A 27,421-nucleotide genomic window follows, 5' to 3' on the forward strand; every position below is an offset into this window, starting at 1 on the left:
GTGTACTCTACATTTTGATTTTTCTCTTTGAGGGAAGCATCATAACAAAAGAAATTATTTTTTCCATATTTCAGACTATTGTACAGTGGTATCTCACTAATGAAGAGTGTATGATGTGAATGCTGTTAGCATTCATGAGGAATGTGTCTTGGGACCTTCAAATCTGTAAATGTCATTTTAGTACATATGAATACAAAGAAATTCTGAGATGTTAAGTTTCATGGTTGTGTTGCAAGATATACTTCAAATATAGCACTTATAAAACTGATCCATACAGTAGCCTTGTGACCCAATGCCAATATAAGGACATAAGTTATTATTCTTATAACCCCCAATTGGGGTTCCCAGTATAATATAGCAAAACACTATGTGCTACCAAGAGAAGACATATTTGGTTATTTCTCCTCTTCATATATGTTCACAGATGCATTTTATTCTGGTGATATCTGTGATGAATGCCTTTCCTGGTCTATAACCTTTTTCTCTATGATCACCTTTGGTTAGGAAGAACTTCACAAGGCTATGTGATCACCTTTCAGCCTCTCATCTTAATTTTTTTTTTGAAAGAGAAAGATTCTTAAACTATGCAAACTAAATTTTACTTGTGATAAATGCTGCTTTCAGCCTCTTTTGCTTCAGAGGAATGATTATACATACTTTACATTTCACCTGATTTAGGTTTCTGTTGAGACGAGTATTTTCTGAATATGTCCTCACTTCACAAAGTTAATTTATTTTCAGCCTCTATCTAGTTTTACCACTATTTTGATAAATAGTTTTATAGCAGAGGAAATCGTATGGAAACAATTTCAAGACCTTGAAAAATTTATCTTGTTTGCCTCAGAGAATATGTTTGATTCATTCCCTCTCCAGATTGGAAATACTGCAAAATCAATGTTTTACTTTTACATGAATCCCAAATGTATATATTCTAGTTAAGAACTTTCAGCATGGGACTTCCCTGGTGGCACAGTGGTTAAGAATCTGCCTGCCAATGCAGGGGACACAGGTTCGAGCCCTGGTCTGGGAACATCCCACATGCCGTGGAGCAACTAAGCCTGTGCACCACAACTACTGAGCCTGCGCTCTAGAGCCCACGAGCCACTACTGCTGAGCCTGCGTACCATGACTACTGAAGCCCGCATGCCTAGAGCCCGTGCTCCGCAACAAGAGAAGCCACCACAGTGAGAAGCCTGTACACTGCAACGAAGAGTAGCCCCCACTCGCTGCAACGAGAGAAAGCCCGTGCGCAGCAAAGAAGACCCAACACAGCCAAAAATAAAAACAAACAAACAAACAAACAAAAAAGAACCTTCAGCACTGTCAGTTGACTTTCTTTTAAGGAGAACTTCTTTTATAAAAAGAAACCATTAAAAAAATTATTTCCTGATTTACTCTATGAGAGAAGATGAATGTGGAGTAGCAAGCCTGCAATAAAATAAGTATCCTGGGTGCCAGCAGCTTCACTGACTAGCTAATGAACTCACACTTTAACCAAACAATTTTGAGATTCAAAGCAGGACCTGAGGGGAACTACCAATGAATATTTGTAATAAATTGTTGCAACCGTAGGTGGATAGTTGAAACTTCAAATATTAAGTCTGTGTATCCCAAGAATCCAAGTATTTTTTCAGCAGTTATTTTTCTGAACACCTACTCTGTGTCTTAAGCACAGATGCTGAACAAAAACCAGACCTCTCGTTTCTTTAAAGACCTTTGCAGCCTATGGGAGAACAGACTATAATCAAATAATCAAGCTAACAGAACATGAGGTAAGATAAGGAATGGTGTTCTCGAAGGTGTGTCACCAAAGAACGTGATTTTCAGGTCAGGCAGCAGTCATGAGCCACTTCCCTGAGAAAGTGACTCTTGGAGTATGAGTAGGAGCTAGTCAGGCAAATTGGGGCAGCGGGTTGGGGAAGGTGTTTAGAGAGAAAGGCTTTAAAGGTTACGTTAAGTATTTGGTACATTATCCTAACTAAATAATATTGACCATTTAGGTTAGGGGTAGACAAACTTACTTTGTGTAGGGCCAGATAATAAACATATGGTGGCAGCTATTCAACTCTGCTGTTGTAAGGAAGAAGCAGCCATAGACAACACATGCATGAGTGGGTGTGGTTGTGTTTCAATAAAACTTTATTTACAAAAAAAATCAAGGGCAGTATCTTGCATACTCCCTAATTAGGTAAATCCTAAAGTTCCTGCCTTATTTTCAAATTTCACTGGAAGTGGCACAGGGATATTTGGGGGACGTTAACAGTGTATAGTCAGCGAGCATCAATGTACTTTATACATTGAAAATTGGGTTCAGAAGAAAAAAATTGGACTTCTCTGATTTTCCTTTGAACTCATGTCACGAGAAGAAAGCAACAGCCTGGTTCATCTGCCAAGAGAAAGAGCATAAAAGACAAAACGAAATGCCAGAAACTGGATTACTAGAGGGAATGAGTGCTAAGAAAATGTTAAAAAGGTTTCATGAAAAGCAAAAATCGCTTGGGAGGTGAACTTGTTCAAAGCATGCATTAACTTGCCTCTTGCTAGAACAAACTGTATGACAAGGCTGTGCTCCAGCTTGTCTGATATACAGCACCTGTGGTCTCCATAGACAACAGACTCTACTTGAGAAGTATTGAGTTTAGTGTTCATGCTGTAGAGAATGATGTACTGTCATAAAAGTGTTCAGATGAAATCTGGAAAAGCTAAAAAGACTTTAAAAACGTGGGTTTGACTTCCCCTTATAATTATGTTACTAACTTCTTAGAGTAATTTCATAAAACTTTTTTATGCTCAAGTGACCAGTTCATAAAATCCTTGTCAAAATTACATAGCATATTTAAAATATTTTGGAATTATAACACTAGGCACAATTTAGAAGAAATTTATTACTCAGGCTGGGTTAGGTTATGCTGCAAAGACAACCCCAAAATCTCAGTGGCTGTAAGCAACCAACTTTTTTGTCACTCACAATATATGTTCATTGTAGTCAGCACAGGGCTCTACTAATCTTAATCACTAATGGAGCAGTCATCATCTCAGTGTTGCTGGTGGCCATGATGGAAGGAAAGAGAGAGCTCTGGAACAATTAAATATTTAGCCCAGAAGTGACTCATATTACTTTTTCTCACAATGCATTGGCCAGAACTAGTTAAATGGCCCCCACTCACCCATAGTGGGCCAGGGTATACAGCCTTACCATCTGTATGCCCAGAAAGTGGAAAGCTGGGAGTATTTGGCAAACAGCACTCAAGACTATCACACACAGTTTTATATTTGCTTGTATAATTGCTTTATTAATGCTTATCTCTTCAACTTGGTAGGGAGCAACATAAGAGCAGGGACTGTGATTTTGTTCAGTTTCCTCCATTCAGTGTCTTAAAACAGTGCCTGGCACGATGAGGGGCTCAAAAAATACTTAAGTGGATGAAGACTTTTGTCTAGTCTAGCCCTTTGATAATAGATCATGCAAGATAATGTGCTCTTTCTTGTCATCAGAGTCTTCAGAAATGTGAGTTCTATGTAATATTATCATCGAAGTAGACGTAAAATCACTATTGAAAATTATAGCCCTAAAGTTTCTCTTTAAAACAGATACTGTTTAGAAGGAACTGAGGATAATTTTTTAAAATGTCCACCTTTTCCCCACAATAGCAGGAGACAGTTGAGATTGTGGCACATTTGACCTTGGGGGGTTTACTCTATTGGTTCATGCTAATCAAGATTATTCTGCTATAATAAGCAACCCCTCAGTTTTGGTGGCTTAATACAGCAAGGTTTTTTCTTCTCTCTCACATTACTTGTCCAACTTGGATTACTAGGGAGGTAGAAAGAGGAGCTCTGCTCAAATAGCCACATTAGGACTGGAACTAATGGGTGCTCCACTGTATGGACAATTGCGGGGCACCTTGACTGATGTAGGGACACCTGGAGAATCCCACGCATCTCCTCCTTTCTTGGCCAGGATGACAAGCACCACTTATACCTGTAGGTCACTGGCCAGAACCCCATCACACGGCCTCACCTAATGCAAGGTATCTGAGTGACATGGAAGAGCAGGTGGGATGTTTGGAGGGCACCACTTTTCCTACCACAGATAATCTCGACAGAGGTAGTTAAAAAATCTAAATATTTATATGTCGATATGTGGAGGATCCCCTTTGGAACCGTGGGGGTTTTATCCTGGATATGGAACCCCCTAGAAAGTAAACTCGCGTTGACACCATGGGGGATAGAGTAGCTCAGTCATGACTTGCAAAAGCTATCAATGTAACTGATATGATAAAATGATAGGAAGAGTATCAAATAGGAAATGGATTGGATTTTTAGTGTCATGTCTCATATCAATAAATGTAGGCTGTCACTGCTGTTATGGTACAAAACAATGAAAGGTCTGTCTGCTATTAGGAGAAATATTTTATGAATTGATGTCAACAGTCATTTCTGATATCATATATTAGAACATTGTAAGGGAAAAAATGGTTATTTTACTTTTCTAGATTGGTGTCATACACAGTAACATTTGTTGTACCTTTTAAAATATTTTGTTGGTTGTCCTGTAGATCCCCAGACTTCCCGCACTATAGCCCACTTGAAATGACACTTCACATATATGAATAACATGCCAGGTTCTAGATTTTCATATTGATTAAAGAGGTTCTCTTTGGTATTTAATTTTCTTTTAAACAAAAAAGTCCATTCTCTTTTTTTTTTTTTTTGAGGGACATTTCTCATGGAATAATGGGTCATATCAGGTTAAGTTTAGGAAACTTGTGTTTATCAAGCTGTCTACATATCTGTTAAAAGAATTTCACATCTATAAATAAATAAGCTTATTTTTCCATGGTGCCAGAGAGATAGTGAAACTTTTGTATAAAAATATTTCTACCAGCTGAAATATCATGATTGTTATTCTAATATTCCCTCCACAAATACTTAGTGAACTATGTGTCTGTTTTAGAAAGTTAGGGTAGATATTTTTTTCTTGCTTCTTGAGAACTTCAATAACAACAAAAGTAGTTTTGATTTTAATATGCATATCTTAAGATTTCTTTGGACCAGTACTAATAACATGAAAATAAATTTGGGATACCAATCACTGAACAAATGTAGGATTGGACAAAAGATAGTATTTAGAAAGTCTTAGTTCTTATCCTTCCAGTTTCCCCAAACCAAGCTACATACTCTTTCCCATATTCCCCTGTTTGATGAAGGACATCCCATTCATCCAGATGGCTAAGCCAGAGCCTGGCTTCATCTTATTCTTTCTGCTCCTCAAAGTCACATGTAATTAAGTGTGTCCTGTAGTTTTCAGTCCCGAAATACTTCTTGATTCCCCTCCCTCTGCCCTATTGTTTCTCTGCCAGTGCAGGTCATGTTCAGTCTCCCTGCAGTGATCTTTCTGTAATCTACACCTGGTGTTATCATTCCCCTGATTAAAAGTCTTTGGTGGTTTCCCATCCATCAGGTTAGAGTTCAAAGTCCTGAGAGTTGGAAATACTTCTTTTCAGGATCTCACCCTTGCCTGCCTTTCTGGCCTCAATTCTCATTACCTGTCTGTACACCATCTGAACCCAAGGCATTAAAAGTGACTTCCACTTCCTCCAGAATATCCTATTCTCTCTTGCTGCCTTTCCATTGTAAATGCTATTCTTACTGCCTTCAACACAAAAACACAATCCCCAATTCCCAGTTCCTCAACTTCTACTCATCTCTTAATTGGCAGTGACTCCTTCTGGAAGCCTTCCTGTAATTCCTGGTCAGTTAGGCAGCCCACCCTCTCTGCTCTCACAGCACAGTCTAGCCCTCTAACAGCATGTCACACATTATCAGAACTGTGGTTTTCCTTGCTTGTCTTCTTCACTGCTTTGCTCTTTGAGGATATTAACTGTGTTTTGTTTGTTCATTTTTTATACTGAGAAAATTAAAAAACACAGAAAAAAGAAATACCCACAGTCCTGTCTCTTAGAAATAATTTTTGACATGTCATGTTTTCTTTTTCTCACCAAAGAAATAAAACAAAATACAACTCACCTCTATCTCTACCCTAAATCCTACTCCTCTTCTGCCTCTCTTATAGGAAAGCACCATCATGGGTTTGTGGCCATTTTCCTTTCCACTAAAAATACTTTTACATATGTATTATATATACTTAGTCAATATTGACATTTATATTTTTACAATTTTTAAAATGGTTTTGTACATTCCATAAGATACTACTTGCAATTTTATTTCAATATTATGCCCATACGTATAGGCCTCTAAAACATAATATTGAGTGAATATGTCAAGATGTAGAATGTTAAATAAATTTTAACTTTTGTCAATTTTATGAGGGAAAGTGATATATCATTGTGGTCTTCATTTACCTTTTTGATTACTAATGGATTGAGCTTTTTCCCATTGGTCCGTCAGATGCTGCTGACTCTGAATTTCCTGTAAATTCATGTTTTTCCCCCCCAGAGAATGAAAAAGTGAATGTTCACAGGCTTGAGGAAGTGGGAGTATTCTATTATGCATAGGCAGGCAGTGTGGTCAGTAAACATTGTATTGTGAAAGAATGATAGAAGGAGAGGACAGTGAGGGAGATGGAAGAACACACTGCTGAGAAGCTTGGATTTTATCATCTGTTTATGGAAATTTATTGATGGACTCTAACTAGAAGAGCAACAGCTTCAGAGCTGGTTTTTAAAAAATGAGCTTTGAAGGATGCTTTGGAGGTCAAGGCAGCAGGGAAGCAAGAAAAGGGCTTAGAAAAATATTGCAGTGGACCAGACAAGAAATGGTAATGGTCTGAAATGAGCAGAGGGAGTGGGGAGAAATGGCTGCACTTGCCATTTATTTGGGAAGTTGAATTTCAGGGATTTGGGTCAAGTACACAGGTAAGTATTTTGTGCACATAATACAAATATTAATTGTGACATTTACTTAATATGTACCACTGATAGTTATTTTTCCTTCATTAAACTGAAAATTAAGGAAATCAAACCCTATTGAATATTGTCCTGTGTTCATCATTTTATATCCAGTGCTAATACATAAAAAAGCGTACAGTGGGGCTTCCCTGGTGGCGCAGTGGTTGAGAGTCCGCCTGCCGGTGCAGGGGACACGGGTTCGTGCCCCGGTCCGGGAAGATCCGAAATGCCGCGGAGCGGCTGGGCCCATGAGTCATGGCCGCTGGGCCTGCGCGTCTGGAGCCTGTGCTCCGCAACGGGAGAGGCCACAACAGTGAGAGGCCGGCGTACCGCAAAACAAAAAAACAAAAAAAACAAAAACAAAAGTGTACAGTGAATAAATATAATAGATACATGCACGACTACCTGAAATTTGCAGTGTAGTTATTCTTGCCAATTCCACCTTTTCCTTTCCTATCTTTCAGTCCTTCTCCTTTCCCCGTGCCCCGATGTGGTTAACCGCCACATGATTCTGTTTTGTTTTGTTTTCTGCTGTGATGCTGGGACAATTCAGAACTACCAGCAAATTCTCACGTTTAGTCGGACATGATCTTTTTCTGTTCATCAGCTGCTCACATTCTTGCTGTGCTGTAGTCACTGTGTATAACCGATTTGACTAATGCCTCCTCACTCCTGGCAGATGTTTGAAAACTTACTTCTCTCATTAAGGACCCATTCACATGTATTTAAACGTGAAGATCATTAGAAACAAGTATCTGGATGTGAACTCTCTCTGCTACTCTCCTTTTTCTCTAAACTTCTCATTTTCTCTGGTCAAAACATGGCTGTTTCAACTTTCTGGACACCTCTAAAGGAAAAATGCTGTGCCTACAAATTCTGCAGGATCAAATTACAAATGTCTCAGAGTAAAAACCATTTTTCTATGGAAGAAACAAAGTTTCTTTCTAGAGATGAAAAATTTAATGAGGTTTTTGCAATGGGAAAGAGAGACGTTTCTCACGAATCTTACTGGGGTTTCCATCTGAATTTCTCTGTAATTTAATCTTGATAGTCTAGATGGTGACAGACATGGTTTAGTTAAATTTTATTTGATTCCTTAGTTTTCGGGGGTGGAGTACTTAGGGGGGTGGTTTTCAGGGGGCTGTGTTTGTATTACAAAACAACGTAAGTTTCCTATATGCACCTTGGGAATCACTTGACTGCATTGAATCGGGATGGAAAATAGACTCATGAATATTTCAAAGTTTATTAGAAACTATCATTTTTTTGCTCTTCTGTGTAGATCTTCTACAAATTAATTAGTAGGTCTGAAATACATGATTTTTATTATGCATTCAAGGACTGTATCACTTTTTATTCATTTGATATAAATCATAATTTAGTGTCTTGTAAGTACAGCTTTTAAAAAACTCTTGTTCATAGCCTGCCTCATTCTTTTTAGATTTATGTTCATGATGTTCATGGTCCTGTATGTGGAGTGGGTCTCTCTGAAGGAAAGTGGGTCAGATGGTTGCTTGTGCAGATTGAGGAGAAACTGATAGTTTCCTGGGCTTTTTTGAAGGGTGCTGTTTTATAATACGGATTAGTCAACGTTTACAGTGCTGTTACCAGCCTGAACACTTCAAACCACTATGCAATTTTAAACTATTCAGTGCTTATGGCAAAATTCTGCTCTTTTGATGTTGGGACAGGAGTAGACATTTTATTGGAAAGTGAGGCAAAAATAAAGACAAAAACATTGGATGATTGTGGGGAGGGGATTGACTTTAATAAGAAAGTTTGACTCAAGATCTAAAAGTGTCAACAAAATGGCACACAAAAACAAAGGAAAACTTCGGTTTGGAGCCCACTGGAGAATCTGACATTAATCCTCCAATATTTAAAAAATGTTTTATTATGGAAAATTTCAAACATAAAGAATAGAGAATATAGTATAAAAAACTCCTCAAGTACACATTAGTCACTTCAATAAGCACTACTCATCACCTAGTCTTTTTTTTAAACATCTTTATAGGAGTATAGTTGCTTTACAATGGCGTGCTAGTTTCTGCTGTATAACAAAGTGAATCAGCTATACATATACATATATCCCCATATCTCCTCCCTCTTGCGTATCCCTCCCACCCTCCCTATCCTACCCCTCTAGGTGGTCACAAAGCACCGAGCTGATCTCCCTGTGCTATGTGGCTGCTTGCCACTAGCTAGCTTTTTACATTTGGTAGTGTATATATGTCCAGGCCACTCTCTCACTTCGTCCCAGCTTACCCTTCTAGTCTTTTTTTTTAATCTGAAACCCTACTGACTATCCTCTTTCCTCACTGGATTCTTTTGAAGGAAATCCTGGATATCTTTTCATATAATCTGTAATCTGCAAATATGTAAGAATGCATCTCTAAAAGACAAAGATTATTTTTAAAAACATAATCCCAATATCATTATACACTAAAAAGTAAACAATAATTATGTTTTATCATCAAATAGTCAGTGATAATCTAACATTCCTTTTTAATATATTTGCTGGAATACTTATATAAAGAAAAGCTTTCCATCATTGACTATTTTTTTTAACCCCAGCTAGAGTTCACACAGGAAAACAGATTAAATACTTGATATTTTGGGTGTACGTCAATCCCAATCTTCCAGTTTATCCCTCCCTGCCCCTTACCCCCTGGTAACCATGTTTGTTTTCTACGTCTGTAACTCTATTTCCATTTTGTAGATAAGTTCATTTGTACCTTTTTTGTAGATTCCACGTATCTTTTTGAATTCATGGATTTTGAACATATTTGATGTCCTTCAATTCATTGTAGTTACCCCTATCAATGCTTAAATTGCCCCACCTTTGTCTGGTGGGAGTGTTTTCAACTTGGCTTTTTTATAGTCTTTACAGCTCAATTTTCTTTGCTATTTTCTGTGCTGTCTGGCATATGAAGATGTTGCAGGATTGTCTTGCTTGTGTCTTACTCTTAGAAACAGTCATTTCACAGAGGAACTCTGGTCCTTGTAGTGGGAAATGATATTTATAGGCCACATCTAGGCCTGTAGGGCAATTCACTGTTAATATGTCGGTAGTTTTTAGGTCTTGCAGTGGCTCATGTGGGAAATATGTATTTTTTGATAGTGAAAATACATCATGAGTTCATGCTGGTATGTCCATTTAGGATAATGGGGCTATGTTTAATTTTTTATATTTTATATTGTATCTATTTTCTCATTTACTGAAAGCTTTTATTCCTAATAATTTATTTGCTCTGTCATGCTTTCTCTCTGTCTGTATATGTACTTTTAGAATAATACCAATATTATCATATACAACATAGTTACTGAAATTATTTTAAAAGAATTCCTAGTCATTAGTTTGTACTTCTGAAACATGCCACTAGACATGTGCAGTCAAATTACCTTTCTTAAAAAAAATTCACCTGAAAAAATGTTTCTGTGGTTAAGCTACCAGCTCTAATCACAGCTTCATTTGTTTTATGTGATTTTTTGCTTTAAGGCATTACAATTTTTTTTTTTTTTTTTTTTGGCTGCGTTGGGTCTTCGTTGCTACGCGTGGGCTTTCTCTAGTTGTGGTGAGCAGGGGCTACTCTTTGTTGTGGCATGCGGGCTTCTCCCTGCGGTGGCTTCTCTTGTTGTGGAGCACGGGCTCTAGGCGTGTGGGCTTTGGTAGCTGCGGCAGGTGGGCTCAGTAGTTGTGGTGCACAGGCTCTAGGACTCAGGCTCAGTACTTGTGGCATACGGGCTTAGTTGCTCCATGGCATGTGGGATCTTCCCGGACTAAGGATTGAATCTGTGTCCCCTGCATTGGCAGGTGGATTCTTAACCACTGTGCCACCAGGGAAGTCCTAGCATTACAATTTTTAAAATTTTGTTTTTTTTCATAAAAATGTAGAACTTTTTCATGGTTCCAAAGTCAAATCTATGAAATAAAGGTATGTTCAGGGGAAACTAGACTCTGTCTATCCATCCTGTTTATTCTCTCCCTTATGTGTCACCATTTCCTTTAGTTTTGGGTTACCTTTACATTTTGAGGGGAATGTCTCAAAATAGTTTTTACAAAGAATCCACTTAAGGGTATTTTTTTCCAGTCTTTTGCTACTACAAGTAGATTGCAGGCAATTGTTTTGTGTATGTCTCTTTTATATGTTTTTCACTATGTATTTAAATAGATTCCTAAAAGTGTGATTACTCAGTCAAAGGGTGAACGTGAATATAAATTAATTAGATATTGTCAAATTCCTCTCTGTGTGGGTATGACCATTTTCCAATCTCAAGACCAGTATATGATAGTGTATTTTTCCTGAAGATTATCTAACAAATCATGTGTCTAAACTTTATGTTCCAAAGCTTCTGAGGGTAGGTCTGATGGTTAGGGAAGAGGAAAAAGGGAAAACTCAATTTGAAGGGAACAGTCCTGGACTTGAAGTTAAAAGATCCAGGTTCAATTCCTGGCCTGTCAATGACTACGTTTTTGACTTTAGACGGGTTAGTTAACTTTTTTCATTTGTTCCATAGATCTGTGGTGAAGACTGTGTCAACTGAAAGAAAAATGCACAACTTGAGAGTTGTGAGTTAAGTTTTATTTGGGGCAAAATGAGGACTATAGCCCGGGGGATAGCATCTCAGATAGCTCTGAGAAACAGCTCCAAAGAGGCAGGTGGGAAGGTCAGTATATATGTGATTTTTGTGAAAGGGGAGTACATGCAATCAAGCACACATTTTTGCAGAAGGTTGCTGCTACCCTCGTGAAGATTACTGCTAGTCACGAGGAGCAGACGTCACCATGAAGGATTTTAGTGCTTTTCTAGGTTCAAGGAGATGCAAGAATTTGGCTTATCAAATCTTATCCTGAATATATCTAACTATCTGAAGACCTGTCCTGCCAGTTCTTCCCAGAGCGCAGAGGGCCTCATTCCTGCTCTCCACCCTGAACTCCTTTCGGGGGTGTTGAAGGTCAGCAGCTGCAGCGGCACCTGCTTTAATCCTTGTAGACGTAGATGGCAAGTTCCAGTTTGTACTTGACAATTGAATGAGGTGATATTATGAAATATATGATAGAATACTTTATCATATTACTCAGCATGCAATTTTCAAATGTAAAGCAATTGAGATTTTTTAAACTATTTGGAAATTTCTAACAGTGTTTTGATGAGAACAGAAAAGGGGATATCTATTACCAATGATTTTAGGATCACCACTATCCTAGATGTTATGACAATCTCTAGTGCCCCTTCCAAAGGCCAAAGTCCATGTGGAACAACAATTAAAATAATAATAAATATGTATTACATTTAAAACTTACATGCCAAACACTTTTCCTGAGTTAAAAATTATATAATTATAATTATCACAAAACTCTGTAAATATAGAGATTAACCCCATTTGACAGGTAAGTAAATTGGGTAAGAAAGGCTTAGTGATTGCACAAGTTCATGTAGCTACTATGGTTGAATCAACTTTTGAAATTGACAGTCTGCAAGTGTACGTGCATGAGTGTGTGTGTGTGTGTGTGTGTGTGTGTGTGTGTGTGTGTGTATTTGGATGTTTGGGTTTGAGGGAAGAAAAAGTTCAGTTCAAGAAATCAAAACCAGTTCAGTGCCTTATAGATAGTATGACTATATATCCTTGTTTGCCCAGGACCATGCCGGTTTACACTTCATATCCTGATACAACTGCTAGTAGCACCAACATTCATTCTTAGAAGTTACCCTACTTAGGAGTAAAAAGAGGCTATAACCCTGTAGGCAGTTTGTGAAGTGGCTTAATGTTATAGTTGTTCAAAGAGTTTAGTGGAAGAATCTTCTCTCCTAAATTAAAGAAAGACCATTGAAAACATCACCCTCCTGGTGGGTGGTCTGCTAACTTCTTTATAGTACCTGGGGGTTAATTCAGCCTGCAACTGTGATAAACATCGCCTTAGAGTTTAGGTCTCTAGTGGAGCTCAGTCTGAAGTTGTAGAGAAGAAAAAGAGCACGCTGCTCTCTATGCTGGTCACTGATTCCTCACATTTTAACAATCTGTGTATTCCCAGGGCTTAGGTTAGTGCTTGGCACAAACTGATCACTTAATGTTTTTTGAATAAATGAATGACCCTTAATTGGGCTCTTGCTACTGTGATGCAAATAAAGTTAGCTTAACCAGAGTACTCACTTAAGTTGAATACTCACCTAAATATTTACATTCATATTAATTCGCCCTCTTTTTTCAGAGAAAAATGTCACCAACTTGAACTGGAAATGCCTTTTTCAAATTATGTCACTATATTTGTTTTTTTAAAGGAAAATCAGGAACCAGGGTAACTCATTTGTCAGCCAAAGTCATAGTTTGTTGTTTTTTTAATTCATTTTATTCAAGTATAGTTGATTTACAATATTGTGTTAATTTCTGCTGTACAGCAAAGTTATTCAGTTATACATATATATATTCTTTTTCATTTTCTTTTCCATTATGGTTTATCACAGGATATTGAGTATAGTTCCCTATGTTATACAGTAGGACCTTGTTGTTTAGTCATAGCTTGGTTTTATTTTGCTTATTTACTTTACAATTTTTATTTGTGCAAGTACTGCTCAACATTTGATCTGATAATCAGTACTTGAAATGTTAGTCTATTTAGAGAGTGCACCATGTTGGGACAAGTGAAGGAGTTTTAAAAGGGGGCATGACAATGCAAATTTAGTGGAAAAAAAATGAAGTGTCCACTTGTTAATGAAATAGGCTTGCCAGTGCCAAAGCGATGCACAGGCTATGAAAATGTGATCCTGAGCAAGTAACATTTTATTTTCTCCATCAAATGCATTTTTTGATAAAAAATAAACACATTAGGTATGGACAAATGTTTTACTAAAGAAGTTTTAGGTATTAAACAAAACCTGCTAGGCCAGCCTAAGACTAAGGCACTATAATAATGTACATTACATATGCTACCATGGGCATGAGAAGGGATCGGGGGCACGGAGCCCAATACTGCGTAAGCATTGCCTGGACAATTAAATAGTGATTGGTATTCTCATAAGTGCTCAGAATTTAGAACAAATTAGAAATATTTTTTTTTCTTTAAGTCTTTGAAATCATAGGACTAAGAGAAATTTGGTTCTCCACGTTTATTTTCTATGTTAATGGAGATTAAGTTTCATCTGAGTTGAGCCAAATGAATTAAAACTGAAGCATTTGATTGAGAAAACTCAGAAATTTCTTCATGCTAAAGTTGTTCATTTATCAAGTCTATTAGATTCACTTCAAATTAATAGGATATGGAATAAAAATGAAATTATCCTTTCCTAGTCAATTAAATGAAAAACAGGACAAAATTGTTCTATAAAGTAATATTGAGTTTCTAGAAGTGAAAGGATTGTCTTCACAAAAACATTTTATAAAGAATGGCAGTGGTGGTTATGTGTGGATGTAGGTTGCTTAAAAATAATGATTATCTAGAAGATATTATGACTATGTGAGTCTGGCTTCTTGAATTTTATAATATTTAGTTAAACAAGTTTGTTGATACTTTATATATATATATATTTTTAAATTACTGAAATAGGGCTCCATCCTTCAAAATTTTAACAACTGAATTGTAGTAAAGCATATACATGTGAAACATTTGTTCTAAAATTTAAAAACTGTAAAAATTCAATATAAATTATGAGGATGGAGTAATGCAGAGAAGAATCATGTGAACTTAATTTCTTTTGAGTGAGTGAAATCATGCATGGTGCTCATGTATGCTCAGTTGATAAAACATCAGTTTACAAAATAGCATTCAAGTAGCCTGCATGGGCTATGTAAGAATAGACCTTTGAATTTGTGTCGGAATTCTTGTTGTACCTTTGCTAGTTGGCTACTAGAAAGCAAGACATTTTCCTCTCATGCCCCAGGTACTCTGCCTATTAAATCTGTGCCTCACAGAGCTGTCCTAAGAATTACAGATAATACATACAAGCACCTGGCACATAATGAGAGCTTATAAAATGTAACTTACTATTTTTCACTTCACATCAAACTTCATTGATATTTATAAAACCCAGTTTTCTAGATAATTTGCTGAATAGAACTAAGAGTAGTTATAAATGTGTATTATTTTTAAATGCTTTCTATTTATTATGGCCACTGATGAAATATTACTAAACTCAAAGCTCTAGCACAAGCCAGGATATCTCATATAGCTTTGTTTCAGAGAAGTGTTTATCAGGCTTCCGCAGCACACAATATGTAGTTAGCTTTTTTTGTTTTTCAGCTCTTCCTCGGCCTGTGCTTTTCAGAAAAAATATTATTGTCTTTTGTATTTCCTGTTGGTTCCCTGAAGGGTGTAATTATTCTAATTATTGATTATTGATGGTTTAATTGGAGACTATTTTATTGTAACTCATAGGAATAAAACAACAACAAATGAGATGCAAGTGAAACATCTCAGAAATGTGTATCTAACAAAGAAAACATATATCTTCAAATATGAACATGCATTTTAGAGCCTGGCTGGCTGCCTGAGCTCCTAATAAGTTGTTCTGTGCTTCAACTTCCTATTATAATAGATCCTGCTAATGGAAGCTCTGGGTCCACAGCTAGAGGTAATAACACCCAGTAGAGTTTTGTGTCTGGAAAGAAGTGGACTTCTTTGTGGTGAGCTTATTAAATATTTATTGGTTTGCCTTAAGCCAAGTACATGGTAAAAGACTAGTTTGTATTTTTGTTTTGTTATCAAGCAGGCCACTTTGACTCTTATTTATCTTGCCTTAATCAGAGGGTTCATTGTTGAAAGCTTTAATCTGAAATACTTTCATTGTGTGTTGTTTGTTACCTAAAACAAATGAGCTAAAATTAGTTTTTAATTGAGCTGCGAGGACTTGTCAGTACATAAATCACACAATATCGTATATTTCTATATATGCATAAAGAGGATATTTTAATCAGCATGGGTTCCTGTATTTAAAGGTTGAAAGAACTAGTCTACAGATCTAAGAATGTAGGTATTAAAAATGCTTTTTAATCATTATAAAGGGGACAATTTCAATGTTATTTCTTTAATGTTGGGTAGAAGATTGTGATTCAATCAGTTTAAACAAGTATAAACATAGAGATGATCATTTAGGTTGAATTTTGGTTCAAAGAATGAATTCTTGGGATTTGGGGTATTGTACAATCTGTCCCATACAAAGGGAAAAATCACCTTGTGATTTTTGTTTATTTTTTGTCTTGAGAGCAGAATCCTGCTGGGAAGCTTACTTTATTCTCCTAGGTTTGCTTCCTTCTACTTTTTTTTTTCCACTAACAATGATGACTGGTTTACAAACAGAAATCTGTATCAATTGACATAGTCCTTTTTCCTCTGCTGTCCTGAAATATGAAACACTCTATTGCTATATTTTGGTAAAACTAGTGCTCCCCAAAATGTAAGTGGATGAAAATGCCACAATCTATTATGGAAGCAAAAACATCTTCATATTTGCTTTACAAAATTTTCAAAGTAAAATACAGTCATGTTGGTATAATCACATAAAAATTCATTTTAGAATTCTTCACAATAAATTGAAGAAGGTAAAGCAATCTGCTTCTCATATTAAATAGTGAAGCAAAAAGCACGATTTAAAAAAACTCTTCCTGTTTTGTTAGGATACAAAAGTCTGTGACAGTTGCTGACTTCTTTAAGAAACCCTTCAGGAGAAACTTATGGTTGGCTATGAAATCTATTTTAAGATAAAATAAAATGATATTGGAATTACATACCTAATTGTGAAATATTTGAGCAAACTGACCATTTGAGTTTTAATTTTCAAAAGTATTTCCTGTGTACTCTTGACATCTGTACATCTGTTTAATTTCCAGTGAAAGCAAAACCCTGGAATTAGGCTCATTTGAGTATTAACTTGAGAAATGCATTCATGGTCTAGTAATTTTCTTTTATGTCCACATTATTTTAAATCACGGCATGAATTTGCCACTGTATTCTATGGCCAGAGCATGTTTATTGTGAATTATTTAACCCTTTTTATATTATAGCGTATAGTATAGAATAATTGACATAATCAACTGTTTAAAAATCTTAATGCAGTGATAGAGCCTTGGCATTTATAGAGTTACCCTATACAGTTACAAATCTTTCAGTTTCAGATATTTGTGAGAAATCTCCAAGGTGTGTAATACACTTTGAAATTTTTAAGGACAGTAATTTTTGCTCTGACTTCAGTTATTGGCAGCCAGTAAGTGAGTCCAGCTGACTACACAGTACCAACACTGCAGTGTGGTTGTCAGTTAATTAACACCTTATATTAACTTTTAAAAAGTAATAAAAACTTTGTTTCATAGCAGGAAGTGGTACCTAAAGAGAAGTTCAACTTCTCGTCATTTAAATTTTTTATGTATTATGAGATTTGTGATCCCAAGATATATCCCTCAATGTTATGGTTTTACTGAAGTTAGAGACATTTCTTGTTCTGTGATCAGATTATTTCAGGAGTTGGTATGTAGCCCTCCATTAAATGAGAAATGTTGCAAATTAGAAATAGTTTGCAACTCTAAGGCATTCAAATAATTATCATCTTTGATAAAAATCTTTTTTTTTTTTCTTTTTTTTGCAGTTTAGGGTATCTGGATATGAGACCCAGGAATTGTCACTTAAGGAGAACTACACACACACATACACATCATGCTTTCACATTTAAATTTAAATAACACGTCTATATTCTACAGTATCCAATTACATTTATGTTTAGTGAAGAGTAGGAAGAGTGTAATTCCTGACTAGCTAGGTTAGGGTAAGAAGAAACCAATATTTTGTGCAGTAACATTTCAGTGTTTCCACATGGCTTTTGTCCTTTTTGTCTTCACTGTTTGCTGACAGTTTTGTTTTAGATACTTCATGTGTATCACCTCATTGAATCTACTGCTGTGAAGAGAAAACTATAACTAAATTTGGGACAATGTCAAAGTAAGGTCCAATTCTCAGTTATGTACAAGGCTATCCAAAAGTAGAATGGAAATTTCATTTAAGATAGCAGAATGTTTTTTTTTTAATAAAAATATTTTGGGTTTCATATGCCAGATACATCGCTGGTACTACTTAATTTCTCTACCTGTCAGTGAGAACCATCCCAGAGATACACTGCAAAATCTTTCTGCGGATGAAATCACTGAACCCCAGCAGTGAGTGCCATGGATTATTTATTTTAAATGACAACAGCCACATTTTTATGCACATATATCGATCGTGCCAAAAACATCCTGACTGGAAAGCTGAAGAGAAAAAAAGTACTCTCTTTTTCATATGAAAACATTACTAGCAGCAGAAACTGGAAAATGATCCACCAAGAGTTTAGATATAATGTAGATGGAGCCTGACTTAACAATGAGTGAACAGTTACTTCTCACAAATTTCAGCAACATTGTCTTGACAGTGGTTCTGGGTGCCTTCGTGTTGCTAGGCAACTCAAAAGGGGATGGGAAATTTACACTCAAATTTATATATGTTAGATTTTATACATATTATATTGAGAATATATTACACACATCATTACAGGCTAGTTGTACATTTCTGTTCTCTTTTGTGTGAGCTTTTCAGCATATACATGAAAGACACTCTTACCTGCATCCTTGCTCCCCCCTTTTTTTGAAAATTAACATAGCCCTAATATACACATTGTTATGGTTGACTATTCTGGCTACATGAAAGAAAATATGTAGCTGTTTTGATGCAGAAATAATAGTTTTTTAAAAAACATAAACGTTACAATGTGTGTGTGTGTTCGTGCGGGGGTGGGGGGAGGCAGTGTTTTTTAAACAAGAAATCTCTGAAGGAAAGTAGTGTCTTTGTTCCACATGTTCCTCTCATTTAATTACTATGATTAATAGACTCAGAAAAATTAATAGAAAGTTTAAATCCAGTGAGATATTAAAGGCCCAAACTGTGGCTATTTTAACTAAGGACTAATCAGCTTGGGCTTTTTGAGCAATACTCTGTGGTGTTTAATAAACTGGTAGGCTAATTTCAAGTGGGAGTATTATACTTGAGAACTGGAGTGGTTTTGTGAATCAAATTTTAAGAGTTAATGCTATGTCAATGCTAAGGACCAGAGAATTAGATATTTATGACAGAAGAGCTTTAAGGAATGGTGCATAATGGATTGTGACATCTGAAACTGCTGAAAATTGATGGTCCAAATCAAAAGGATAGATTAGGAATCTCCGTCGTATGATTACACACCTGTAACTGTGAGAAGGACAGGTGAGAAAAGCAAGGAATACCAAGGATTTTTATTTCAAGGAAGACTCGCAGGATTTGGGGTATCCGTTATCTTATTAGTTTACTCAGTTTCCAACTAGCTGAATGGTCCAAATTTGTGAATGAAGATGTTTTTAGTGTATCACACCAAGGTTATGGAACCATTCCAGGACAGTAGGCCAGAGTTTATAATACCTATGCTAAAGGAATACTAAAGGGATGGAATCTGATCTATTTAGAGTCTGATACACTTTGGGTTTCTTATGGTAGTTTGAATCAATATTTAGCTGAATGCTTTTTGTTTATTTATTTGTAGTGTTACCATTTGATCGAACCTATGTAGTTTTATCTTTGAAACTGAAGATTAAATTGGGTGTAAGTTCAACTGTATATTTTACCAAGATTACTTTTAAAAATAACACTTATTATACAAATCCTGATCACATATTTATTACAATCTTCTACCCCATAGAAGTTTAGAGATAGTTAAAAAGTATCCTCATGGGTATAGTTTTATGGGCAGAGAAAATAAAGAACATGTAAAAGTTTATCACATTGAATTATATATAGTCAATAGAAATTATTTTTTGAGTGAAAGTTCTCATAGATATTATGTCAGATAATATATGTATTTAACATAATTCTATTATACTTAGCATAATACTGTATTTGCCTGGATAGTTAAAGAAGATTTCTGTAGGATGAAGTTAAGAGGGTTGATAAGAACCTGATATTTGGTAGAGAAATCCCATGATTCGTTAGATTTGTGACTCATCAATGACATATTCAATTACTTAATATTTGTGAATTTCAGAATTTATTGTAAATATGATTTAGCATATCTTTGTTATTTCATAGTTTAAATCTGATTCTCTTATAGATGAATTTCTGGGTTCTATCTATATTTTTCATGCTACTTTAATTTTAATTTTCAAAAATTGAATTCAGATATCATTTTCCTTATTATATGCTATCAAACAACCCACTCGACTGGTTTTTCTTTTTTTTGATTAGTGAATTTTTATGTTATTACCAGTTTTTACATTAAAATACATTTATATGCCTTAATTTCTCTTAGTTATATTGACCAAAATAAGAGTATAATTAGTAGACTTGGTATACACTGATTTTTTTTTTTGTATAGATGGCTAAATAAATATTGAACTCTTTTTTTTTTACTGTTTTTCTTTATTTTTTCCTTTCTAAATCAGTTTTTATTTGTTCATTTATTTTTCTTCCTTTATATTGAGATTTAATTGATATATAGTACTGTATAATTTTAAGGTGTACAGCATAATAATTTGACTCACATACATCATGAAATGATTATAACAGTAAATTTAGTGAACATCCATCATCTCATATAAGTACAAAATTAAATTAATAGAAGAAAATTTTTGAGTGTGATGAGAACTATTAGGATTTGTTCTCTTAACTTTTGTGTTTAACATACAGCAGTGTTTATATTTATCATGATTTTCACATTCCTAGTACTTATGTATCTTATAACTGGAACTTTTAGCACCTTTTGATGGTCTTCATCCAATTCCACCCCCCCTTTTTTTTGTTTTTTTTTTTTACTATTTTTAGATTTTTGACATGTATGTAGTCAAACCTTACTCTCCTATTATTTCCCTTTTATTCATTCTATTAATTTGTGTATGAATTTAATATTTGCTAATATGTAATATAAAAGTGGAAAAAACAGATAAGGGCGTTTGTCCTTATGGAGCTTATAAGTCTAATGCAGGAGATAGCCAGTAAGTAATTAAACAATATAACTATGTATACAGTTAGTTCTAAGAAGGAAATAAACAAGACAATGTAATAGAAAGTCATTGTGTCAAGTTATTTTAGATGAAATGGCCAGAGAAGACTGTATGTCGAGGTGACATTGCAGCTGAGAGAAGGATGAGAAAGAGGCTGGCAAGTCAAGAGTTGGGGAGATAAGCTCACAGGGCAGAATGATGAAAAAGTGGATAGGCATACTAGTAAGAAAGGGTTTGGTGGGTTCAAGAGATGGTCAGTGTGGCTAGGGTAAAGTAAGGGAGTCAAGGTTGGAACTGTAGGTACAAGTTGGCTATTCAAGAGTTCATACCTGTGATAAGATGTTCAAATTATCCAGTGATTTTTAAGTAAAAGAATGAAGCAGCTTTCTTAAAAGAGAAATGGAGTTGAGGAGGTTTGTAATGCAGTGGTTTTAATGATGGATCATGGAATCATTAAGCCTGGGAGGAGGGAATGATGGCAGGAAAGAGAGGATGGATAAGAGAAAGGACCATAACTTGTAATGGGGTACAAGAGTAAGTGAGCTGAAAGGATGAGGTGGTGTGGTGAATTCCAGGTCTAGGGAGGAGCCCTGAGGGTGGGTACTGGAGATGGAGAGACATAAGAGAGGTTGATGAGGAAGTCAAGGACCTGAACACTGGGTGAGTCACATGTGTAGATTTTGCTGTTACACAAGGAGAGGTGGGAAGGAAGATGAACCAGAAACCATGTCTTTAAAATGCCTGGAAGGTGGTTTTATGAAAGCAGTGGGGGATGTAGTAGGTGGTATAGCTTGATGATAGAAGCTTCAAATAAGCTGAGATTTCTGGAGGGAAAGAGAAAACTGATTTGGTAGTAGCAGCAAAGAGGAGCAAGGTGGACATGTAAACTACTGCTACGTCTTGAAACATTTTAGAAAAATAAGTTTCCAAATCAGAGGTAGGATGATGGTGGTTATTTTCAGTCAAATACAGTCATGTCTCAATACTCACTGATTTACACCCATATGTATTTCTGAACAATTTAGCAAGGATGTATTTCTGTGAGAGCAGGGATCATGTTTGTTTTGTGGACTGTTGAATCATCGGAGCCTAACATATTGTCCTCTTAGTAAATACAGTTTGACTGAAATTAATTGACTAAATTGTAAACTGAGTTTCTTGTTTTTCTTACTTTGATTTTAATTTGCAAACTAAGAACAATGTACTTATTTTCTGGCTTTATTTCTAATTCTTTTTCTTATATTCTATTATAGTATATGCTCATATTTTGACACGTTCTAATTATTGTCAAATTATAAACACAATATCTTTTTGACGCTTCATAATCTGTTATATGGAATTTAACACATTTCCCACTAAACTCATTTCAGGACATATTTATAGTTAGTGCTTGTTGACACAATTTTACCCTGGTTTCAATTTATGTGATCCAGATTTTCAAGTGAAACCTTAAGGAATTATCAGATTCCTCAGTAACATTCAAAACTTCTATAAAATATCTTCTGAGTTGTCAGAAATTTATTTTGGAAAGAAAAAATATACTGGAAAGAAAATTCTACTTTAATGTGTGTTATTTTGGATAAAAACGTCTATAAGTTATGATTTACTGTCCTTTTTGTGTAAAAATGCAAAGGTTTCTTTCCCAGAGTTTATTCTCAGTGTTTATGTTGGCCGCTGAGGTTAGGTTTGTGTAAGGCAGTGAGTTTAAGTTCTCCCTCATTTTTCTCTCCATCCCCCCTTCCTTCTTTCTTTGTTTTCTTCCTTCTTCATTAATTTTTATAGATAACACACCTCACATTTTTCTTGTAGGAGGAGGGGATGATTGCTCCATTCTTAGCCCACTCAAATATCTCAGCCTTGAAATAAAAAAAAAAAAGATTTACTAACGTTATCTATTGTGGGTTTTTTTGTTTTTTTTTTTAATGGCCATGACAGCAGCATTTTCCTGTCAGGCCTGATTTTTTAAAAAATTAATTAATTTATTTTTGGCTGCGTTGGGTCTTCGTTGCTGCGCCAGGGTTTCTCTAGTTGTGGCGAGCAGGGGCCATTCTTTCGTTGCGGTGCTCGGGCTTCTTATTGCAGTGGCTTTCCTTGTTGCAGAGCATGGGCTCTAGATGCGCAGGTTTCAGTCGTTGCAGCCCATGGGCTAAGTAGTTGCAGCTCACGGGCTCTAGAGTACAATCTCAGTAGTTGTGGTTCGTGGACTTAGTTGCTCCATGGCATGTGGGATCTTCCCAGACCAGGGTTCGAACCCGTGTCCCCTGCATTGGCAAGCGGATTCTTAACCACTGTGCCACCAGGGAAGCCCTATTGTGCTTTATATAATAAGATAATATAAAGAAAACTTGCTGTTTTAGCATTTTAGTTTTAATTTTTTTATTAATTTTTATTGCCTTTACAATGTTGTGTTAGTTTCTTGCTGTACAGCAAAGTGAATCAGTCATAAGTATACATATATCCACTATTTTTTAGATTTCCTTTCCATTTAGGTCACTACAGAGCATTGAGTAGAGTTCCCTGTGCTATACAGTAGGTTCTCATTAGTTATCTATTTTATACATAGTAGTGTATATATGTCAGTCTCAATCTCCCAATTCATCCCATTGCCCCCTTCCCCGCCTTAGTAACCATAAATTTGTTCTCTACATCTGTGACTCTGTTTCTGCTTTGCAAATAAGTTTATCTGTACCATTTTTCTAGATTACACATATAAGCGATATTGTACATTTGTTCTCTTTTTGACTTCACTCTGTATCTGCCCTCCAAAAGGAGGAACAGGTGAGGATTATCCTACCTGATGATTTTTTTAGCATTTTATTTAATTAGTTAATTAATTTATTTATTTTTAATATTTATTTATTTGGCTTCACCAAGTCTTTTTTTTTTAACATCTTTATTGGAGTATAATTGCTTTACAATGGTGTGTTAGTTTCTGCTTTATAACAAAGTGAATCAGTTATACATATACATATGTTCTCATATCTCTTCCCTCTTGCATCTCCCTCCCTCCCACCCTCCCTATCTCACGCCTCTAGGTGGTCACAAACCACCGAGCTGATCTCCCTGTGCTATGCGACTGCTTCCCACTAGCTATCTATTTTATGTTTGGTAGTGTATATATGTCCATGCCACTCTCTCACTTTGTCCCAGCTTACCCTTCCCCCTCCCCGTATCCTCAAGTCCATTATCTAGTAGGTCTGTGTCTTTATTCCCATCTTGCCCCTAGGTTCTTCATGACCTTTTTTTTTTTTCCTTAGGTTCCATATATACGTGTTAGCATACGGTATTTGTTTTTCTCTTTCTGACTTACTTCACTCTGTATGACAGACTCTAGGTCCATCCACCTCACTACAAATAACTCAATTTCGTTTCTTTTTATGGCTGAGTACTATTCCATTGTATATATGTGCCACATCTTCTTTATCCATTCATCTGTTGATGGATACTTAGATTGCTCCCATGTCCTGGCTATTTGGCATTTTAATACTGGTATTTTACTAAATTTTTGAGTAATTGATAACTTGTCGACTTCTCATTACTTTAAAATATTTCCAATAATTTAATAGTAATTGTACAATTTAAATTAATTCCAGTTCCTATGCTAAATACACAGAGATTAATAAATTGTTGTTGAAGGAATAATTACAATAGTTTCATTCTAGAAAAGTTTTCCAGTTATTCTATAGCTCTGTAGATTGATCCAAAGATGCCTCAACTCAAGGGAAAGACTATATCTATATTATATATAATTGTATATATATGTATAATTTTTGTGTTTCTGTCCCTTTTTATATTTATTTATCTACCTATTAGCTCCATATTTCTAGTTTTTGTTAGGGGAGATCCTATTTTCAAGTGTTTCCTATTCTTATGCTTTTTCTTCAGAGCTATCTGTTTGAGATTTATTGTATTTTTAAAGAAAAGATATGTAAGTGTGATATAATTATTCTTATGTTTTGGTAAAATAAAAAGAACCTAAGATTTAAAAGTGCCCATCAGTGTCTCTGATGGCAAAGCCTAATGTTAGGCATTTATCATAAATGCCTAACGATCAGTATTTAATCAGTCTATAATTAAATATATAATATTGGCAGCAGATATCACAGGCTAGGTAAGAACCAACTTGTAAAGTGTTTAAAATGTGATCTTCGATTATTGAAACCCAGAGACATGTCATTTGTGGTTGTGATCATATATAGGAAATTGTATTGTTCTCTGCATAACACTTTTGTAGAATTTTAATGTGAAATTTTAAAGTGCTTTTTGCTAAGAGTTTAGTGTCTTTTTACTACTTGTGTTAACAGATTTCTTTCAGGAAGAAATGGATGATAATCTTATTTTGTTTTAGCTGCCTTAAACATACTTGTTTCGATCATAGAGGCTGCACTAGTCATTGTGACCTCTCATTTCTTCCTCTATATTCCTGATCTTGATGAAGAGCCCCATTCACCCATTATCCACACCACAAGCCATACCATGGAGCCCGCTTTTACAGTTGCCATCCACTCAGCCACCAAGTGCTGTGGGTATTGCCTCTGACATCTTTCTAAAAGCCTTCTGCTTCTTTCCAGTCCTACAGCCATTACCTTCATTCAAAATCTAAATATTTCTTCCTTTGATTTCTGAACAGCTTCTTAAGTTAGTCAGTCACCTGCCACCCTTTCTTCCTTCTCCCATTCTCACATCTCTGTTGCTTAATATTCTCCTAAGGATGCCATGGTCTCCAATTTAAAGTTTATATGGGAACTTTCAGTAAGGCAGGCATCTCCTTTATAATCTGGTCCCTGTTCATCAGCCCAACTTAATCTTTGACACGCCTCGCATTGACACGCTGTGCTCTTGCCATGCTGAGTGCTTTGTGGTTATTGCACAGTGAACTTGCATACACTTTCTCAAAGGTTGCCCCTTCTGCCTCCCTTCTCCTAAACTTCCTATTATTTGCATGGGCAACATGTCCTCACCTTTTAAGAATTTCCTGAAATTATCCCCTGATGTCCTAATCTTTTAACAGTCACCACTCTGGGCTACAGAGGTCTTTGTGTTTATGTTATTTATCACATGATATTGCCACTGAAGGTTTGTGGCTGTTTCCCATCATGGGCTCAGGTAGCTCTGTGGAGAGCTCAGGGGAAGCAATCTTGGAAGGGGGCCAAGGAGACTTGTCTCTAAGATGCAGTGGCAGCACAATGTTTTACTTAGATTGTACTGATTCGAGATGGTTTTAGGGAAGCTCAGAGATATTACCAAGGAAAGGCGAAGGATGAGGGATGCTAAGCAACTCCTGGCGCCACTGCTGCAGTTTCCTCCACAATGGAGTGAACTCCTGGAAAACGGGGGCTATGTCTGTGATCTGTGTGTCCCCTGAGCACCACATGGTGTTTGGCAAACAGATTGTCTGCTGGTACATAGTAGGTTCTTAAATGTTAAGTGAACTGGGGATCCTAGATGCTATTCATGGAACCGTATTAAATTGCTTTCAAAAAATAATTTCTCTGTAGCATTGGAATCTATTTAAAATACATCCTTTTTTCCAAATGAAATATCTGATCCATGCTATTTGATTAAGATACGTGGGCTCAAACAGGATTCCCAAAGTGTTGCCACGTGTATGTAAATCACACACGAATAGCTAGTCTAACATTCTATTCACTAAGGGAGATTTAGTGAAAGGAATCGCTTTGGCCAGTGCTTTTCTGATGGAGGAATACATCAGAAATATTAACAGCCAGCTTTCTCCATTTTAGGCTGCCATTTTTTCCTAAGAGCTGCTACACATCAAGTATACCCAAATTGCCTTTCTGAAATACGGGAACACAAGTGTACTGTCAGTAAAATGGTCTGTGTTGATTATTTTGTCTTTGGGGTCCAGTTGACTCATCAGATGATGGAGATGCTGCTGGCATTTCACGCAACCTGCCGTGGTGTGCTGGCTTTATTGGCTTCCTAGCAGCGACACTGACACAAATTGTCAGATTTTATGGGCAGTTTTAAACCTAATGAAATACATCCTCAAGAAACTTCCCTCACCATTTTAGTAGCTGTACAGTTTGAAAGAAAAGAACTAAGGTACACAACACATGATAGTTCAGGACTGAAATAATGGAAGACGGTGACAACATGCTTATTTTGTTCTTGCACATGGTGTCATTACCTGCACGATGGGATACTGATGCTGTCTCAGAGGCTGGCATTAATCTTTGTGCCAAAGCTTTCAGAAACCCTGCATGCATTCACTGACGCAGGCGTTGCTGTCCATCTTTTTGATCTTAAGATTACTCCTTTGGGATATAAGGTAATATAAGGCTGCCAGACTTTAAAAAAAGAATTCAAAGTTAGTGAAGGTAAGAGATGCTCATTTTCTTCCAGTACTGAAAATTAACTACAGAGCCACATAAGAATTTACATCCATCATCCTATTTCATCATAACACTGGGAGAGTGGAAATATAGTTAGTCCTATTATACCAATGAGAACTAAAAGTTTTGCTCGTATTTGGTCCCAGGTCTACAAGAATCCAAAGATGTAGC

At 36.0% G+C, this 27,421-nt stretch overlaps 1 non-coding gene across 1 annotated transcript; it reads right to left on the minus strand.

Moving 5' to 3' along the window:
• Positions 1–23,562: 23,562 nt before the first annotated feature.
• On the minus strand, positions 23,563–23,695 carry LOC114896405. The gene has a single exon (XR_003793785.1). It is a non-coding gene; the product is annotated as a U8 small nucleolar RNA (small nucleolar RNA).
• Between the last annotated feature and the right edge of the window lie 3,726 nt (positions 23,696–27,421).

Source organism: Monodon monoceros, unplaced genomic scaffold (assembly GCF_005190385.1).
Source record: "Monodon monoceros isolate NGI ecotype Baffin Bay Population unplaced genomic scaffold, NGI_Narwhal_1 Super_Scaffold_15, whole genome shotgun sequence".
Lineage (NCBI taxonomy): Eukaryota > Metazoa > Chordata > Mammalia > Artiodactyla > Monodontidae > Monodon > Monodon monoceros.